The following is an 18,003-nucleotide window of genomic DNA, read 5'->3' as shown; positions in this document are numbered from 1 at the left end:
TGGAGTTCCATGCCTGTTGCACTTGATGCACTTGGTTTGTCAATACAGAGAGTTAATAAAATGGTTCAAATGGCTCTAAGCACTATGGGACTTAAAATCTGAGATCAATAGTCCCCTAGACTTAGAACTAGTTAAACCTAACTAACCTAAGGACATCACACACAATCATGCCCGAGGCAGGATTCGAACATGCGACCGTAGCAGCAGCGCGGTTCATGACTGAAGCGCCTGGAACCGCTCGGCCATAGCGGCCGGCTGACAGTTAATACTGTTTGTGGATGGCGCTGGAGTTGTCGTCTGATGATGCCCCATATGCGCGTGATTGGAGACAGATATGGCGAGCGATCAGACCAAGGCAATATGTCGACACTCTGTAGAGTGTGTTGGGTTACAATAGTGGTATGAGGCCCAACGTTATCCTGTTGGAAAACACCCTCTCGAATGCTGTTCATAAATGACAGCTCAAAATCACCGGGTTGACGCACAAACTCGCTGTCAGGAAGCGTGGGATAACCACGAGAGTGCTCCTGCTGTCATACCTTATCCCTCCCAGACCATAATTCCTCGTGTAGGTGTGTCTTTCTTGCAGACGGCTTAGTTACAGGGCCTCAACTGGCCTCCTTTTAAGCAACACACGGCCGTCGCTGGCAATGGGGCAGAACAATCTTTCATCAGAAAACACCGTAGATTTCCACCTAGCCCCCCAACGAGCTCTCGCTTGACACCACTGAAGACGCAAAAAGCGGTGGTTTGGGGTCAGTGGAAAGCAAGCTACAGGGCGTCTGGCTCGGAGATGCCCTTGAAGTAACAGATTTGTAACAGTTCGTTGTGTCACTGTAGTGCCAACTTCTGCTGAAATTGCTGCTGCAAATACAGTCATACGCCAAACGCCAAACATGATGGTCTTCCGCCTCGGTAGTGCCAGAGCTCAGGCTCATTGCTACTACATTCTCGTCACCACCACTGCCAGCAATCATGTACAGTGCTACACTTCTCTAAGCCTTTCGCTAGCTTCACAGAAGGAACACCCATCTTCTCCTAGCCCTATTACACGACCTCGTTCAAATTCAGCGAGGTGCTGGCGATGACGTCTTTGTCACTTTTAAAGACATTCTTAACTCACATCAACCCACCACGTCCAGTATCAAAGGTAACTACGTTACAGCGCGTATTTAAAGCAAACCTTGTTTGGCGTTACTAGCGTCACTCTTTTGCTACTGGCGAGAAATTTGAACAGACACCATCTTTCAGATGTAGAAACCCACCTACCAATTTTCGTTTACGTCACACAACTCCTTATCGGTATTGTGATTATTTTCCGTCAGTGTATTTCCTACTTATTGTTGTTAGGAGGTAAGTCGTCTGTAATGATGTCGTATCATTTTGCGGTACTTTAATATTGCTGACGGTGCGTACTAGTACAATTAGTAGCGCGGTTTACTTGTAAAAATTATTTGTCCTGCTATCATCCAGAATGACACCAACTGCTTTTAATTACAAGGCTATCCAGTTGCCGAGAGATTCATTAAGATAAAAAGAGCGATGGTGCCGTGTTAATGGACTCGCTTTTGCCTGCTGGCGAGGGCCGTCACCCTCCATTAACAGTCTCTGCGCCTGAAAGGGGCAGGGAGGGGAGGAGAAGTGAGGGGAGAGATACACCTCCTGCCCCATTTTCAGCGTCCTGATACTTGCTGCGTAATGATTTACCATAGTCTGCAACACATAAAATTGTTTCTTCGTTTGTTGCTTTGTGTGGTTCCCTGCTAAAATAAATGTATTTAAGAGCACAAGATGACAGACAGCATTAAAATTAGAAGAGGAGTTTGACAGAACTGTCGTCTTTCACCAGCTTTGTGTAATATAGATTTAGAATGCTTTGTTAAAGAACTGCTTCCAGCAAAAAAAAAAAAAAGTGTGGCAATACGAAGGAACATGATTAAGTGTATAAAATCTGTTAATAGCACGGTGGTACTAACTGGAAACGAGAAACGAGTTAACAGTACGTTAAAAGACCTGAACCCGAGCTATAGAGATAAATATGAAAAAGACTAAAGTAGTGCCTTTTACAAGGCAAGTTAGGAAGATAAAAACGGAAATTTGTAATGATTTAGTGGAAAAAGTTGGTAACTTCAGGTACCTAGGGTGCAAAATAAACGATAACAATGCGACAGGGCGGATTCTCTTCTTGACTGTTGTTAACTTACCTCAGTAAACTCCACAAACCAGCTGGTTGGTCTAGGGTGACGAACAGTGTACGTCATTCAGGGAAAGCTGTAAAAATTGAGTATACTTGGTGTTTCCCTACATTTTTTCTGTACTGTCAATCTGCTGTACTTCTGGTTACAGTTTAGGTCTAAGTTCATTAATTACAGTAGGTTAGTTCTTGGGCAAATATCTGTATTATATTTTTGTGAGGAAAAGTCACAAATGCTGCCAAAAAGTCCGTTCTAATCAGAAAGTATTTCTTTTTAGCTCACAGTTCTTAGTACAGATTCCTTTCAATGTACGGTTAGTTCAAACTGCATAGGGTCAGCATCTATACTTACCCAACGACCCAACAAAATCATTCTGTTAAATGACAAATTTATCATAGCTTTTAATGTGGGGTTTGCTTACCAAAATAGTACACAGTTACGTACTTCTCAGCAAGCTAATGTCTATAGATAAATACTACATGATATGCCACATGGTATTACAAATTTTAAGAAGGAAAACAGTTTTCAGTTTAGCATAACTCCCAGAATAATCATCGTAATCGGGTATTAGTGATGATGGTTTTCACCCAATATCTGTCTCAAAACTCTACCAAATGTTCACAGCAACTTCCATACAGTCTTCCTTTATGAAAACTAGATAAAAATCAGCCCAGTACTCAATCTGTGGGGCGACGAGTAATAATTATTTTGTTTGTTTTGTAAGTTGAAGTGTTTGGTAGGCTTTTGCGGGTTTTAGAGACCACATCCCTTTCCAAGGGCGTGAAAACTATTTCGTGCAGATAGCGAGAAAGCCATGGAGAGTGTACGGTCCATAGTATTTATTCAAGATGTCAATATCTTAGGTCGCCTGAACTGAAATAAAGGGTTCTGACTCTCTAGCAGTAATGCAAAGGAGGCAGGAACCACGACGATAAATAAAAGAACTGTCTAACAGTAATGCAAAGGAGTCAAGAACTACGACGATAAATAAAAGTCCGCTGTTGCTTAACGAGACAGTACGTCATGATCAATGGTGACACGCACATGAATAAGTGTGAAAATCCTTAAGGATTGTCCTATCGTACTCAGTACTCGAAACAGTTCAGAGACAATTTCTAATGTTTCTTTCCATTCATGACAATTAGTTGCTCGCCTAGAAAGTGGAGAATTATCTGGGAAGCTTGCCATGCGGTTTTCTATAAAATAGCGGGCGGCACACAAAACAGAACACGAACGTAACACAGGTTTTCCAGATAGCTTCATAATCAAAGTAAGTTCGCTTTTACACAGTTTCACCAGTTACACGTGATATATCATTCGACTGAAACAGAATAGTGTCAACCATTATTAACGCCATCCGAGACATAGGCGGACACGAACACATTCACTAAGAAGCATAGCACATTCACGTATGACTGACAACTATCAAGCAGCCATCCAGATACAGACACCTCGTTATTTATATACTCTTGGAGCGGACGACGAAGGGAACGGTTGCGCCAAAACTGCTTCTGGCTTTGGCAGCAGTGCCTCGCCAACATCCTTTATGACTACAAAATTATTTATATCGTTGTTAATTGAAGACTGACGAAGATCCTAATTTTTCTCTAAGTAGCTCTGTTCTTCATTTATGTTTTACAAAATGCTTAGTCTGTTAACGTTTAAATTTTAAACTCTAGAATTTTCCAAACGGAACTGGCGGTGTATAGTGGCTTCTGAACTGTATCTGCTTTAATTTTGTACCTTTTATGATTTATGACATTATTTTGAAACTTGGTACAGCTTCATTATAACATATAATGAATATGGAGCTGTCATCTTGGCTCTGTAGTTTAATAACAAAGATTATGTGATCTAACTCGTTTTACAAAATTTAGGTACAAAAATTGGGTTTTTCTTAATAATTCAAAAAGTAGGCGAGGTATCTTCATGGAAACTTCTACCATATGTTTTTATAATAAATTTAACATAGTTCCAGAAGCTTCACTCCGTAACAGTAATATCATGTGCTTCTAATATTTTAAAAATTGAAATAATTTAAAAAATTAAAAAGGTAACTTTCTGAGAATTTCTGCATTGTGTCTTTATCATAGACTGCATGTAATTCCAAAAGTAGAAATTTCTAGAATGAAATTTTCACTCTGCAGCGGAGTGTGCGCTGATATGAAACTTACTGGCAGATTAAAAGTGTGTGCCCGACCGAGACTCGAACTCGGGACCTTTGCCTTTCGCGGGCAAGTGCTCTACCAACTGAGCTACCGAAGCACGACTCACGCCCGGTACTCACAGCTTTACTTCTGCCAGTACCTCGTCTCCTACCTTCCAAACTTTACAGAAGCTCTCCTGCGAACCTTGCAGAACTAGCACTCCTGAAAGAAAGGCTATTGCGGAGACATGGCTTAGCCACAGCCTGGCGGATGTTTCCAGAATGAAATTTTCACTCTGCAGCGGAGTGTGCGCTGATATTAAACTTCCTGGAAGATTAAAACTGTGTGCCCGACCGAGACTCGAACTCGGGACCTTTGCCTTTCGCCGGCAAGTGCTCTACCAAATGAGCTACCGAAGCACGACTCACGCCCGGTACTCACAGCTTTACTTCTGCCAGTACCTCGTCTCCTACCTTCCAAATTTTACAGAAGCTCTCCTGCGAACCTTGCAGAACTAGCACTCCTGAAAGAAAGGATATTGCGGAGACATGGTTTAGCCACAGCCTAGAAATTTCTAATATTGCGCACCTCTTAGAATTTTACGAAAAGCGTATTCTCAAAGTAACTAATTATTGAACCATATTAAGATTCACAATATTTAATCTTTTCACAGTCTTATATAACCTGACGAAGTTTTGAAACAATATTTCAGCATTTAATTTTATGTAAGGTACGTGGTGAAATTTCTTTGTTAGTGGCTCACTGCATGTCAGGTGCTCTGTTGGACTGACCTAAGACAAGCGACTGCGAAAAATCGATACATTACTCGCCTCACTAGAGCCAGTTTGCTTCCCCACAAGTCTGCTATCATCAGAAAGCTCTTTTCTGACCAGCTGAGGCAAACTACACATAATGAGAGGTCTCTTATTTAATTCCCCTGCTCAAGTAGTCATAAGCATTTAATAAATTTCGAACTCTGACAAATGTCGGAATCACAGAAAGACAGACAAATGATCTCCTCAATATCAATACTGGCTGTTTTACAAAATGCAAAGGAAAAAAGGCAGTGTAGATACTGATTCCATATTCTGGAGGAAGAAGTTTGCAGCTATCCAGATTTGCGTTTTACTAAATGGTTTCTGGCAAATGACTTGATGATTGCTTCAGCAAGGCCACAGCCTTGAACACCAGCTACATGGAATATTGCATATTGTATACTGTGCTATGTACTTTGAAGTTATTTATTTTTGTTGTAATATGATGACAAATCCTACGTCATTGTCAAATAGTCCCTGGATGAATGCCGGCCGCTGTAGCCGAGTGGTTCTAGGTGCTTCAGTCCGGAAACGTGCTGCTGCTATGGTCGCAGGTTCGAATCCTGCCTCGGACATGGATGTGTGTGATGTCCTTAGGTTGGTTAGGTTTCAGTAGTTCTAAGTCTAGGGGACTGAGGGCCTCAGATGTTAAGTTCCATAATGCTTAGAGCCATTTGAACCTGGATGAATAGGTAAATAAATACCTCTCATAAAGTGTATGTGATACACTACATGATCATCATCATCTTCACTTCAAGCATTAGGCCTTTCTATTTGTTCTGCCTGTTGTGGTGCACAGCACTTCTTCAGTCTTTCCTGACTTCTTTTCTCAATCTTATCTGAAGACGTAATCTTTCTCCATTCATTCTTTTGAGATGCTCATTCCAGTTATTTCAATTTCCATGTATTTTATTGAGGATGTTAAATGTATTCTGTTATTTCCTAATTTACGAGTTTAGAAATCTTGTGAACGTGTGGTTGCTATTCTGTCATTCTGCGCAACGGATTAATCTGAGATGTACCCTTTACCCTGTGGCTCCTGCAAGATGCAATTTCCACCCCCACACTACTACAGAAGTCAGACAGACGCTCCTAACGTTCTAAAGAGAAATGCCAGAAAAACTTTCAGCAATAAATATCTTCTGGAGTCGTCCGCTGTAAGGAAATGACACAAAAATTCACAAAATTTCTTATGTAACTAGTGGGATACTTGGGTACTGGAGTAGTGCTAGTTAGTGTAAGAAAAACATGAAACTAACGAAAATAATTATTTATTTTGCAAAAATAATTATTTGTTAGAATGTTGCGAGGTATGGTCGAGGCTGTCAAGTGTGAAATGCAGTGAAGTGTACTGTTATGGAGGAAATATGGGGCTCGCAAGAGCTGTAGTGCACAATGCCGTAAGCTGCAATGACTGCTGTCTGCGCCGCTTGCTGTTGACAAGATAACTCTCGTTCTATCTGGATTGACCATCGTCAATCAAACTCTCCCTACACCTTGATGAAATCAGGGACTCCTATTCGCCCCTACACTATTGGAGTGGTACACCGGTCAGATAACCAGTCCACCGCGATGCCACTCAAAAATTCGCTCGCAGGCGTTTAACTATAACTCTGTCCATTCACACCGCACAATAAGTGTGGCAGCCAACATAGTGAACAACGCTTAATCACAAGGACTCAATATAGAGTCACACTCCGGTTCGCTCTCGACAGAGGTGCTCTCCCAGTGAAGTACTGAGGAGAGGCTTGTTCCTCGTTCTTTGAGTACACGTACGAGCGCACACGCTCTCGTTACGTGTTCTCGTTCCAAGAGTGACAACGGAACGGCCCCTCTCCACGCCAGACGTGAGGGGGTACATCTTTCGGTCTCTTCCATTACTCCTGCAGCTCAAGGCGCCAGGAATATCGTCTGCCAATCAGCATTGCTCTTCTAAAGCGGGAGAATGACGTTTTGTTTAAGGTGACCAATCCAGAAATCTGTAGCATTGGCATTTGGCGTTTGCTGTCTCCCTGTGAAAACCTCTGAAACTGCGTGCTATGTTTGTAAAGAATGCGTAGGCTGGGCGCTCCCACACAATGTAGCAGAATTTGCTTTTAAGCTGAATGTGGGGTCATTCTTCCTTTCACTCGGGCAAACATTGTCTGCTCTACAGATGGTCGCCGGCCGTCGTAGATAGGTTGACTCGTCTTCTGAAGGGACCGGCCTCATGGCGAGCAGGTTTGCTTCTGATGAACTAAAAGCTTTTGTGACCCTCATGTCTTGAATGCGTGTGTGTACGCCTGAACAAAGTGTCAGGTGGCTGCAACTCTTTAATACTGATACCTGGCGAACAACCTCCTAACCAAAGACACAGACTTTTTCATCCCATCTCAGAATGCTGCTTTCCTATTTGACGATGCTGAATCAGTGAAGGTATACAAATCCTAGACCCTCCATCCACGCCCACATTCTGCTATCATCTGCACTGGTTTCAGCTCTGTTGTTTTACTCTTGCTCGCATGTGTGTAACGATTAGTTTGCTTGCAAAATGAAGTGTTTTTCAAGTAGCAGCTGTGGCAGTGCCAGTAGTGGCAAATGGCCAAAACTGTCATAGGAATGGGATTTACTAGGTAAGCACATACTTATTTTCATAGCTCGAGATCAGATTTCGAAGTGTATATTTTTGTAAAAACGTTTTGTAATATCAAATCACTGTTATTTCAAATTTAGAAGTATATTTTCGCAAAAACGTTTCATAGTATCAAATCCTTGTGTATTCAGATTTTGCAGTTAAAAAAAGTGTCATAGCATGTGTTCAAATTAACATATTAATTTTTTTTCTTTTTGTTTCAGCATGCATTTAGTGGTCAGTCAGTCTTTGCTATTGCACTTGATTTTGAGGATCAAAACTGATAACTGTAACTTCTTCATTAAGAATTTCATGGTACTGAATACATTTCATCATATTGTCTCAGTATTTGTCCAGTGGACAATTGATGACCTTGCTACTGAAAGCCAGCAGCAGGAGCAGCATTGTAAGTAGTATATATTTTCTTCTCCTGTATATACGCATAATATATTGCTGTTACGCAAAAATTTTATTGTATACGTACAACACATTGCAAATTCTTTGTTGTTGTTGTAGTTGATTTCGAGGAGCAGGAGCAGGGAGGGACAGAGGTTGTGCTGCCACCCACATCACAGCTGTTGTGTAAGTACATATTCATTCATTAAATTTCTTTTTTTCAGTTTTGTGTGTAACAGTTTTCTTATACTAAATCAATATGTTGCTGTTGTAGGTGATTTCAAAGATTCGATCCATTGATCCATGGTAGTTCATGTGAGGAGATGCCTGAGTAGGCAGAGGTGAAAAAGAGAGAGCTACATCGCCATGAGGAGATGCTGGATGACCTGAGGGATATGTTCTGTGGTCAGAGCAATATAGGTAATTCATATATGTGTACTCATTCTACTTACAAATAGTAATCTGTGTTCTTCTTTCCTTGAAACAGAAGGCAACATCTGGAGTGAGCGTCCATGTAGCATGCTGTTGGGAATCTTCTGGTTAGTTCCCTCTCTTGACCTTTGAGTGAAGGGCAACGGAATAGTAACACCATACTGCATTTAGAATACTCAGCGATTGTGAACGCCTTTGAGAAGCAAATCTCTTTGACTAGAATCAAGGATTCAGCAAGAGTGGACCGGGTCCCTGGAGGGTATAAGAAACTGCGCCTTTCTGTTGTAGAAATGGGGCTTCTGAAGATTGTTAATGGTCCCACCATTAAATGAGATGTTGTGCTGTGCATCGAGCTGTCGCAACCGCCCCTCTCCCCCCCCTCCCCCCTCCCCATATGCACCTCAGGCTAACTTAGACAGGAAAGTGGCGTGATGACACAGAGCACAGCGATAGGTGGATGGTTTTCTTCGTCCACTTGAGTGCTACAGTGACTGGTCTTCTGAGATCGAAGTTAGAGGGTCAGCTAAATCACTTACCTGAATGCTACAAGTCGACATCCATATGCATGTGCATGATCCAGTAAATGGAGGGTCCAGACATATCAAGCTCTCTAAGAATATAGCTGATAAGAAGATATGCATTAATGTCGAAAATAAAAATCAGCAGGCTTGTTTTGCATGGTCAGTCCAACGTGGGAGAGAAATTACAATCATAAGAATTATCGGCAGTGCACATCTCGATATGGTAAATACCTTGACATTCATAAATGTTCATGTCCAGCGTGGAATCAAGTTTCCTGTCAAGACCCAAGACATACTTAAATTTGTGGCACAGAATACCAGGATATCGGTATGTGTTTATAGCCTGTATAAGCGTGAGTCAGATAAACAGAATGAGCATATTGTCATCAGACCCCTCCATGTCCAAAATTAGCCAGTGAGTGTAAGATGCGTGTAAACTTGTCGTTATTCTCAGATGAGAAAAATAAGGAGAAAGGTAATGATTATTATGTTTGGATCAAAGACATGTGTCAACTCTTTTCCTCCCAATTCTCAACCAATCATTGTGTAAAGCATATTTGCTTAAGATGTTTGAATTATTTCTCCACAGGCAAGTATTTACCAAAGCGTCTAAAAGATTGTGATTCCAGGGATCTCATTCGAGCTGCAATTCCAGACAAGGAAAAGTTTCAACTTGTGACTAGGAAGGGGATTTCCCACATGAGTATCTGGATAGTATGGCAGGACCCAACAAAACCAGACTACCCGACATAACTGCAATCTCCAGCAACCTTACAGGCGATGCCATAACGGATGCAGAGTGTGAGCGTGCTGTGAATGTCTGACAGGAATTCAACTTTTCCACTTTAGGAGTGTATGTACAGCTTCACGTGGACACAGATATGCGCTTGTTTTCGGACGTTTTTGAGAAATTTCGGAGTCTATGCAAGGCCACGTATTCTCTGGATCTGCGTTTTATTACAGAGCGCCTGGATTGTCTTGGGATGCTATGCTCAAGAAAACGAAGCCAAGCATTGAATTATTGTCCGACGCTGACATCTCCTTTTCTTTGAGTAAGGGATACGTGTTAGACTTTGCCAAAGTGTGCATAGGCACACCAACTCAAATAACTCACGTATCGGTGACAGGTTCAATTTATCCCTTGTTTTGTGTTACATAATGTGCTTCGATGTTAATACCCTATATGGGCAAGCCATGCCACAATCACTGTTGTTTGGTGTGTTTCGATGGGTGTCAGGAATATAAGGGATTGGGAGGAAAAATCGAGGGTATGCCGGCTGATTCTGATGTTTGGTATGCAGTGGGGGCAGAACTCAAATATCTTATTAGTTTGCATGATGGACGCCCCGATTTGTTGCAGTGTTCAGATCGACTAGTTCGTCAAGGAGGCTCCACCCCAAATCTGATGAGAACACTGGGGAATAAGGAGAGATATACGCTGAAGCACCAAAGAAACTGCTATAGGCATGCGTATTCAAATACAGAGATACGTAAAGGCCGGCAGTTGAGGCCGAGCAGTTCTAGGTGCTTCAGTCCAGAACCGAGGTGCTGCTACGGTCGCAGGTTCGAATCCTGCCTCGGGCATGGGTGTGTGTGATGTCCTTAGATTAGTTAGGTTTAAGTAGTTCGCAGTCTAGGGGACTGATGACCTCAGATGTTAAGTCCCATAGTGCTCAGAGCCATATTTTTAGATACGTAAACAGGCGGAATACGGCGCTGCGGTCGGCAATGCCTATATAAGACAACTAGTGTATGACCGCAGTTGTTAGATTGGTTACTGCTTGAGGATGCAGAGCGCAATCGAAACCACTGCATTAAAGACACGTATATCCACAGGACATGTGGCCTGTAACTGAAGAAGTGTCATGATAATCTCTCCATTGGCAAAAGTTTCCGGAATAGTCCCCCATTTGGATCTCCGAGAGGGGACTGCCAAGCGGGAGGTTACCACGAGAAAAATATTTAATAATCAACGAAAGGATAACGTTCTACGAGTCGGGGCGTGGAAAGTCAGAAGCTTGAACGTGGTAGGGAAACCAGAAAATCTGAAAAGGGAAATAAAAGGCTCAATCTTGATATGGTAGGGGTCAGTGAAGTGGAGTGGAAAGAAAACAAGGATTTCTGGTCATATGAGTATAGGGTAATATAAACATCAGTATAAAATGAATAGGAAGGTAGGGCAGAGTGTGTGTTACTGTGAACAGTTCAGCGACAGGGTTGTTCTTTTCAGAATCGACAGCAAACCAACACCGACAACGACAGTTCAGGTATACATGCCGACTTCGCAAGCTGAATATGAAGAGATAGAGAAAGTGTATGAGAATACTGAAACAGTAATACAGTATGTAAAGGGGGATGAAAATCTAATAGTCATGGGGGACTGGAATGCAGTTGTAGGGGAAGGAGTAGTAGAAAAGGTTACGGGAGAATATGGGCTTAGGACAAGGATTGGGAGAGGAGAATGACTAATTGAGTTCTGTAACAAGTTTCAGCTAGAAATAGTGAATATCTTGTTCAAGAACCATAAGAGGAGGAGGTATACGTGGAAAAGGCCGGGTGGTGCAGGAAGATTTCAATTAGATTACACCATGGCCAGGCAGACACTCGGAAATCAGATACTAGATTCTAAGGTGTACCCAGGAGCAGATAGAGACTCAGATCACAATATAGTGGTGACGAAGAGTAGGCTGAAGCTTAAGACATTAGTCAGGAAGAATCAATACCCAAAGACGGGGAAGTACTAAGGAATGACGAAATACGGTTGAAGTTCTCTAAGGCTATATAGATACAACAATTAGGAATAGCTCAGTAGCCAGTACAGTTGAAGAGGAATTGACATCTCTAAAAAGAGCGATCACAGAAGTTGGGAAGGAAACCAAAGGTACAAAGAAGGTAACTGCGAAGAAACCATGGGTAATAGAAGAAATACTTCAGTTGATCGATGAAAGGAGGAAGTTCAAAAATGTTCCGGGAAATTCAGGAATACAGAAATACACGTCGCTGGGAATGAACTAAATAGGAATTGCAGGGAAGCTAAGACGAGATGGCTGCAGGAAAAATATGAAGACATCGAAAAAGAAATGATTGTTGGAAGGACAGACTCAGCATATAGGAAAGTCAAAACAAACTTCGGTGACATTAAAAGGGAGTGCAACGGGAATTCCACTGTTAAATGCAGAGGAGAGAGCGGATAGGTGGAAAGAATACATTGAAAGTCTCTATGGGGGGGAAGGTTTCTCTGATGTGATAGAAGAAGAAACAGGAGTCGATTTAGAAGAGATAGGGGATCCAGAATTAGAATCAGAATTTAAAAGAGCTTTTTAAGACTTAAGACCAAATAAGATGGAAAGGATAGGTAACATCCAATAAGAGTTTCTAAAATCATTGGGGGAAGTGGCAACAAAACGACTGTTCACATTGGTGTGTAGAATATATGAGACTGGTGACATACCATCTGACTTTCGGAAAAATATCATCCACACAATTCCCAAGACGGCAAGAGCTGAAAGTGCGAGAATTATACCTATCGCACAAACAGTTTAACAGCTCATGCATCCAATTTGCTTACAAGAATAATATACAGAAGAATGGAAAAGATAAGAGGATGCGCTAGATGACGATCAGTTTGGCTTTAGGAAAGGTAAAGGCACGAGAGAGGCCATTGTGGCATTGCGGTTAATAATGGAAGCAAGACTAAAGAAAAATCAAGACAGTTTCATATAATTTGTCGGCCTGGAAAAAGCGTTCCACAGTGTAAAATGGTGCAAGATGTTAGAAATTCTGAAAAAAGTAGGGGAAGCTATAGGGAGAGACGGGTCATATACAATATGTACAACAGCCAAGACGGAATAATAAGGGTGGACGACCAAGAACGAAGTGCTCGTATCAAAAAGGGTGTAAGACAACATGTAGGTTTTCGGACCTTCTGTTCAAACTGTACATCGAGGAAGCGATGATGGAAATAAAAGAAATGTTCAGGAGTGGAATTAAAATTCAAGGGGAAAGGATATCAAAGATACAATTCGCTGATGACATTGCTATCTTGAGTGAAAGTGAGGAAGAATTACATGATCTCCTGAATGGAATGAACAGTCTAATGAGTACAGAGTATGGATTGACAGTAAATCGAAGAAAGACAAAGGTAATGAGAAGCAGTGTCAATGAGAACAGCGAGAAACTTAACATTAAGATTGGTTGTCATGAAGTAGATGAAGTTAAGGAATTCTGCTACCTTGGCAGTAAAATAACCAAAGACGAACGGAGCGAGGAGGGCATCTAAAGCAGACTAGCAATGGCAAAAAGGGCATTCCTGGCCAAGAGAAGTTCCACTAATATCAAATATCGGCCTTAATTTGAGGTAGAAATTTCTGAGAATCTACGTCTGGAGTATAGCATTGTATGGTAGTGAAACATGGAATGTGGGAAAACTGGAACAGATGTGGTGCTACAGACGAATATTGAAAATTAGGTGGACTGATAAGGTAAGGAATGAGGAGGTTCGGTGCAGAATCGGAGCGGAAAGGAACATATGGAAAACACTGATAAGGAGAAGGGACAGGAGGATAGGACATCTCTTAAGACATGAAGAAATGACTTCCATGGTGCTAGGTGGAGCTGTGGAGGGCAAAAACAGTTGAGGAAAACAGAGATTGGAGTTCATCCAGTTAATAGTTGAGGACATAGGTTGCAAGAGCTACTCTGAGATGAAGAGGTTAGCACAGGAGAGGAATTCGTGGTGAGCCACATCAAACCAGTCAGAAGACTGATGACAAAAAAGTCAAACCGCAGAATTATCACCTATTTAAGATTTTTAATGGTTAAGACTATGCATATGGAAAGTGTTTCCTGCTGTGAAGAAAGTATGTGAAGCTGTTATTCGCTTGTGGAGATATAATTCAAACATCTTGTTTTTGATTCAAACATAATGATTATTGCCTTTCTCCTTATTTTTTTTCATCTGAGAGTAACAACAAGTTTACATGCACTCTTACGCTCACTGACAAATTTTGGACATGAGGGGTCTGATGACGATATGCTCGTTCTTGTAGCGGCACCACAGTTTAAGATAGGGAAGTTAGATTTGGTGCAACATTTCTGAGTGCACAAGTTACAGCCAGGAGAGGGCCTGTTGACAGTAAGTTACGCTGACCAGCGGTTGCGAAGTAGAATGGAGGCCACAGGGTTGTTGAACCACTGAAAAGAGTAAATGTAGCGGTTTGCATGGCACAAGTTACAGGCAGACTGGGCGCACTGGCGCAACCTAAGTGTTGTGAGTACGTGACTGGGAGTGGTGCATTAGCAAAACAGAGGTGCACAGCTGCGTATAAATAGGTACTGACTTTCTAATGAGGCATTCAAGTGTGGCAGCTCTCCTGGATGGCGGGACATGTCACACCACCAGATACACTCAGCAGCAGATGCTGCTCCAGCATTCCAGTCCCCAGCTGGTCATTGGTTCGAGCCTCTGAGGCTGACGCAGGGTCCGTAGCCAGCCAGCGATTGGTCACTCCATGGCTCGCAACTGCCTGCTGTCGTCTTGGCTCCCAACAAACACCAGAGACATCCAGAGTGAGGGCCACAGATTCAGCTGTCGGATCGGAGGCATTTGTTGTCTCCTGCGATCTGAACCATGATGGCGATGAAGTGTGCAGTGGGATGCCTGCGGCTCCCGGCGAGCGGCACTGAGGCAGCAGGGGCAGAGATCGCTGAGTCGACTGTCGGCGCATCCTGAAGTTGCTGTCGCACAAGGCCAACACACAGCTGTGCATTGTACGGGTTGCTAAGGCAGCCATTCCGCCCCAAGCTGTTTTGCAGACATGGAAGTGGTGTCCTCAGCATTGTGGGACCCAGTGATGCAGACCAAGGGGAACGCAGCACTGTAGTTGGAAACAATAGATCACTTGGAAAGCTTGGATGGGTCTGCATACGGTGCCTTCTACCTCTTCCCACTACATTTGGTTTTGCTGTTACTTTTGGTAACAGAAGTCGCCACTACATACTGTTGATTTGACTCACGTTTCTCTAGGACTTACTGTTCTCTAGGTCATAAACACAAACCGATATTTGGTATTCTGTGCCTCAAATTTAGGTATGTCCTGGATCTTCATGGGGAGCTCAATAGCAACAGAGTTAAAACATTTCTGAATGTTAAGGTAATTTGCCATATCGAGATGTGCACTGCCGATGATCCTTATGATTGTAAATTCTCTCGCAAACCAGGATTGAGCATGAAGAACAAGCCTGACCATTTTTTTGACATTAATATTACCAGATATTTTACGGTAGGTACTGGTTTTGGCACTTCGTAATCAATAGTGTAGTTGTTCGGTAGTGGGTTTCTTTTCTATGCATGCATAGTATGCCACATTTATCTACATTCAGTTCCAACTGTCAGTCCTTGCATCATTCATGAATCCTCTGCAGCTTCTTCTGCCAGTCTTCTGACGTTACTACATTGTTATAGACAACCGCATCTTCTGCGAACTGTTTTAAAAAGTTTCCTACGCATTCTACTAGAACATTTACACACATTGTAAGCAGTGCAGGGTGGTGTAAATTGCCTTCCTTAAGCAAGGGAATACGACATCAACCTGACCACCGTTATCTTCAGCGGAATGAAACTGAGCTGAGTTTCGAAAGATCTCTGTTTTGAGGAACTCACTTCGAATTTTAGGAGAAGATTTTCATTCTTCAAAATGACATAATTCTTGAGCGGAAAACATGTTCCACAATTGAACAACAGATTGGCATTAACCATACAGACCTATAATCATGTACATCTGTCCTACAACTCTTTTTGAAAACTGAAATGACCTGCGCTTTCTTCCAGTCGCTAGGTATCCTTCGTTGCTCAAGCGATCTCCGATAAATTACTACTAGATGAGGAGCACGTCCTTTGGCATAATCTTTGTAGAATCTAATAGGTATCTCTTTCCACTACAACACGATTGCAGTTGATTTTCTGTTCCGCTGTCGGTTATCTCAATGACTGCCATTTTGACGCTTGTACGATGATTGAAAGGAGGGACTGTGTTAGGATTTTCCGCGGTGAATTAATTCGGTAGACCGAATTCGGTGTTTCGGCCTTATCTCTGTTATATTTCGTCTCGGTGCCAATATGGTCACTGAGTGAATGAATAGATTAATGATTTTAACCAACAGCAAAACCTCTTAGGGTTTTTACTCAGATCGTTTAACAAAATAATTTTTTATCTTACTCTCAAAGTCACTGAATTCCTCTCTCATTGCCCGTCTTCGCTTCGTTCAGCTGTTGTTCCTCAGATAGCTTTTGACTTCTCTTAAACCTGTGATGAAGCTCTCTTTGTTTACGTAGCAGTTTTCTAACATGGGGATTGAACCATGGTGGTTCATTCACATTCTGTAAGACCTTGCTTCTAACATATTTGTCTAAGATGCAGTGAACGACGTTTTTGAATTTTTTCCATTTGTACTCCACATCTTCGTCCTCAGCACTGAGTATTTGATGCTGATTAGTCGGATTGCAATTTCTATCCTTCCACTCTTCTTAAGGAAAAATATTTTCCTACATATGTAACATTCCCTGTAAAACCGGTTAACTGATTCGATAAGCTCAGGTCTGTATGTTGTTAGGAAGTCCGAGACACTTTCACTATTTTATTTGATTCTCTAATTATCTGCTAGAAATAATTTTCAGGCAGCTCATTCATAAAAACGTCACATTAATCCCTGTTTCTGGCACAAGCATTGATAACACGACAAGCTGAGTCACCACCTATTACAACGAGTCGATCAGGAAATTTACTTGAAGTATGTGGCGCATATAGACCTTGTGTAGAATGTAAAAGTATAATTTACAAAAGAACGAATAGTCTGTTATATTACATAACTAAAATGTGGAATTTGTAAGGGAAATGACGAGCCTAGGCCTGAAACTAGATCTGGTGAAATAAATCATTAATTCAGAAAGTGTTGTTAACTGTACTTTTATTTTTCAGAAATACGTAATGTTTCACTCTCCCAAGAAGTAATAAACATTGATACTCTCTCTCTCTCTCTCTCTCTCTCTCTCTCTCTCTCTCCACATTTGAGACCTGTAACGTGTTTTTCGGTAACTCTCAAAGAATATGTGCTTTGATGTTATACTGATACTGAATGGTCAAGTATTGCTCTAAAGAAGAAAACAGCACACTGTTGGAAGTTAAAAACATCCGATGAGGTTCAGAGTAACTTGCAGCTATGTATGCCCATTGTGTCATCTGGCATGCAAGGAAATTCTGTAGGGGGTCACTGTGGTTTTTTTGAGCAGAAAAGTGCTGCATTAGCATCAGCACTTACTTATCCTCTTTGTCATGATATCATCAAGTCATTGTTCTGTGGAGGTCAGCCCCACCCTGGGACTCCACCCCCTGTCCACCCATCCACCTCCACTTGTGGATGACATCATGCTGTCAGCCAATTGCATGCAGATTCAGCTCCCTACTCTTAGAGCAATTTTAATTATTTGTATTTCAGTTGCACGTACGCCATTATTTGCTGCTCAGCATTGAAGTGCCGCCTACTGCAGCTGTGATCAGCTGGAAAGGAGACGGCTGTTGGCAAGTATTTGGTTATTACCAGCAAATCCCACCAGAGAATGTTGTAATGCTCCTTTGCACCACTACATGTGTATTTTTTCGCAGGTAAACTATTAATGTCATGCCATTCTCTGTTTTTATACAGGTTTTGTTGTTATTGTTGTAGCACCTGATCCAGTGGTGGTCGAACTGCTGGCCCATGCAGATGTTCCAACCCGAACCACAGCACGTCACTCTCCAGATGATGTCTTTGTGACCTAGTGTTTTTCAACTATGCAGTAATATGGCTGCAGCAGCAGCAACGAGCCTCTGATTCAATTCTGGATGAGGA

The sequence above is a fragment of the Schistocerca serialis genome, chromosome 1 (assembly GCF_023864345.2).
Source record: "Schistocerca serialis cubense isolate TAMUIC-IGC-003099 chromosome 1, iqSchSeri2.2, whole genome shotgun sequence".
Lineage (NCBI taxonomy): Eukaryota > Metazoa > Arthropoda > Insecta > Orthoptera > Acrididae > Schistocerca > Schistocerca serialis.
Note: the sequence above shows the minus strand (reverse complement) of the source record.